General features: G+C 43.7%; 1 pseudogene; it reads right to left on the bottom strand.

Annotated features, from left to right (window-relative positions):
- Positions 1 to 2,011: 2,011 nt before the first annotated feature.
- Positions 2,012 to 3,190, bottom strand: LOC100609049 (mitochondrial glycine transporter-like; annotated as a pseudogene).
- Positions 3,191 to 3,587: the final 397 nt, after the last annotated feature.

Consider the following 3,587-nt stretch of genomic DNA (forward strand, 5'->3'; position numbering starts at 1 on the left):
CATGAACCAATGGATGACAGAAAGAAACTCTCCAATAAAGCAATTAAAATGACAGAGAGATGAGAAAATAATTGTGACTTTCTGGAAAGGAGTGAATTTTCTTTCCTCCGGGAAGGTTAGGTAGACAATTGCTATCGTAAAATCCAAGTACTTGCAGAAGACAATATTAAAGAAATGGCTGTCCATATAGTCCAGAAGAGCAGCCAGGTCCTGTGGTAGAACCCTATGGGCGATTGCTCCACAGAATTTCGCTAGTGTGGTTGGGAAGAGGAATAAAGTGTATGGCTGTAGAATGAGGTGAGTGGGTTTTTCTGCACAAAGATAACCCAAGAATCATCTTTGTGATTGGTAATCTGCACCGTGTTTGGGATCTCTTGCCCCAATTTTCAGATATTTGCATAAGTGCTCGGAAGAAGGAATATGTCACTTACTAATAGTAAAAGGACACACAGCACTTATATAAATAGAGATAACATAAGTGCAAAACTGAATAAAGCAAAAATTTCCCCTTCAAGAAGTTCACAGTCTAAAATTGGGGCTCTTAACCTGTAGCCTATAAATAAAATTCAAAGAAATCCATTAAAATGAGTAGAAAAAAATATATGACTTTATTTTCACTAACTGCAAACTGAAACTTGGAATATTCTTTAATTATGAATGTAGGCATTAAACTAACCACAGCTGTATAAGCAGTAATTGTGACCTTGTCACTGGTTGAAATTACAGATATCGTAATATTTCTAACACTCATTGCAGATATTGTAAGCTACAGAGCTTGTGGATAACCAAGATGTATTTATGCTCATCACTACTGAAGTTACGTTAATAATTAGACCCACCAGTTAATGTTATTTAATGCTTTAATAAGGAAGCACATATATTGCTATAGCATATATTTGGGATTTTTTACTATTTTGAAAACCATATTTCATTAGAATTGGTTTCCTTGGTAATCCCATGCACTTTGCTTTATACATTTTAAAATATTATTCTGAGAAAAGGTTCATAGGCTTCACCCTATGGCCAAGGGGGTTTACATAACAGAAGATTAAGAAACCCCATTCTCCAGAAAACTAAATGCTGCATAATCTCACTTATAAATAGGAGCTAAATGATGAGAACACACAGACACATCGAGTGGAACAACACACACTGGGGCCTATCAGAGAGTAGAGGTTTGGACAAGGGAGAGGATCAGGAAAAATAACTAAAGGGTACTAGGCTTAATACTTGGGTGATGAAATAATCTATACAACAAACTCCCATGAGACAAGTTTACCTATATAATGAACCTTCACATGTACCCCTGAACTTAAAAGTTTAAAAAATATATTGTATATATGCATAGACATGTCCTTAAAATATTTTTTTAAAGAACCTCCATTCTCTTCTCTGAGAATCAGACAAGTACACAGCTCTTGCACCAGCCTGACGGAAGTGTGGTGACTGTCTTTTGATTGAAGTCTTGTCTTCTAGATTTCTAGTTGCTTCTCTGAGCTACTCTAGAAACTTTTTTTTTTTTAAGTAAAGCACTTTAATTGCAGGGGGAAAAAATGCCAGAATTTAGAGGTAAAACAGTACAGGGGCCAAGACCAAAAAATTTTATTTGGACATTCAGAGGCTAGAAAGCCACTGTCCCGTTCCCCAGAGCCTCTGAGAAGTTGACTGAGAACCAATTAAAGAATGGCATCTATTCCTCCTCATCCTACCATCACCTCAGTCAGTCTGTGACCTGGTAACAGTGACTCCTCTCCTCACATCCAGTCCTCCCTGGCTGGAGCTCCTCAGGCCCGGCAGGCAGCTTACAGCTTCTCTGGCTTTGTGATTCCTTGCCCAAGAACGTACCCAAGGAGACCCTGTGGTGTAGGTGTGGGCCCGAAGCGCAGCCACCTGACAGAGCTCTCCTGGGAAAATGCCTTTCCAAGTAGCCTCTCAGGGTATGCAAAACTCTCTCCTAACACCCCAGTGTGTTCTATGTATTGGTGACTCCTCTTTTGGAGATTGTGAAGGCTCAAATCAGGTCCATATATTTTTCTCCTTAAAGGGATTACCGAAGGCAAAGGCAACACAATTTCTGCCTGGTTTTCCAGGTAGGACTTCATCTTACTGCAGAATAGTAAGCAGCAGCAGCCCTTGGCAGAAACCAAGCAGGGCAATAGATTTCACCCTTTCCCAGTCCTCTCTTGGTCAGGACTTCAGGCCCATCTTGGCCATCATTTCTTCATACACCATCTACACCATTGCTGCCATTAGAGTTCTGCAGAGGGCTCGGGGGATGCCACCTTGGAATAAGCCACGTAGTCCATAGTCTTTGAAAATAAGTGTCACTGCTTGGCCAATCCATTGAAACTTCAGTGGGTAAAGCTGCATATGAGTTTTGATAACATCCACAGGTTGAGTTACCAGTGAGGCGAGAATATCAGCAAATATCCCACAGCTGAAATTTGTAATAGGAATAAAAGTTGCATCCACCTGCTCATGGGGCACTATGTTTTTGGTCTGGTTGTAAAACATCAGGTAGTTTCCTGAAAAGGGCACATCTCGAAGGAGAGTTGCTGTCAGGCCACTGAAGAGGCCCCGGTGCCCCTCAGTGCGATAGATGCTCCTCAGGGCAGCGTAGATACTCTCATAGCCATATTTCCCACTCTCATAGCACATCTTGATTACAGTGATGGGTAACATACAGACCCCTGCAACAGAGAGAGAGCCCACCCCCAGCATGATTGACTCCAGGGCGGTTGGGGGATGGCCTCGCAAGAAATACCGCTTCAAAGATTAGAGAGTGCCAAAGTAGATTCCAACGCCAGGGACACATCTCACAATGGAAGGGGACATCCCTTTCCAAAGGCCCAAAAGACTCTCCATGTGAACCACCTTCAAGAGTACAGCCAACATCCCAACACGTCTAGACCCATGATCTGAGGGCTGGAGGGTTTGCAGGCGTGTTTTAAGGAGATCCAGAGGTTGGAAAAGGAGGGTAGAGCAGGTTCCACTGATGGAGCCACACAGGAAAGCCTTGATCACCAGATGTAACTGGTGGTGCCTCATGTTTTCTTCATACCATAAGCGTTTCCACTGTGTCTCTGACATCTTGGGGTTGCAGCAGTGACGAATGTGAGTTCTGAATCATTGGAGATGAGGCCCGCGAGTGCTCTGGGCCCAGGGTGCCGTCGACGGGTGCTTGGGCCCAGCCCTGGAGGCCTCGAAGAAGGCGAGGGGATGGCGCTAGCCAGGCAACGTGCTTTAAGCCAAGGGCTCTCTGACGTCTGCGCCTGTAAGCATGCAGCCGCCCGGGTTCAGATCCTGCTAACACAGGGGCTGCAGGCACAGAACAATTCTGCCACGGGAATTACGCGCCGCTCTTCACCCACGCGGCAGACTCCGCGGCTCTGCTCTCCTGCCCATCCTGCCCCGCCGCAGGCTTCAGCACCGGAGGAGATGAGGTTCTGTGTCTAGAACCTTTCAATAAGTCCTTTTCCTGCTTATATAATCTAGAGCTTATACCTATTAATTGCAACCAAGACTCTCAGCTAGAACAATATTTAATCAGTACTTGTATGTTATGATTTTAATAAATATATTTTATT

Source organism: Pan troglodytes, chromosome 1 (genome assembly GCF_028858775.2).
Source record: "Pan troglodytes isolate AG18354 chromosome 1, NHGRI_mPanTro3-v2.0_pri, whole genome shotgun sequence".
NCBI lineage: Eukaryota > Metazoa > Chordata > Mammalia > Primates > Hominidae > Pan > Pan troglodytes.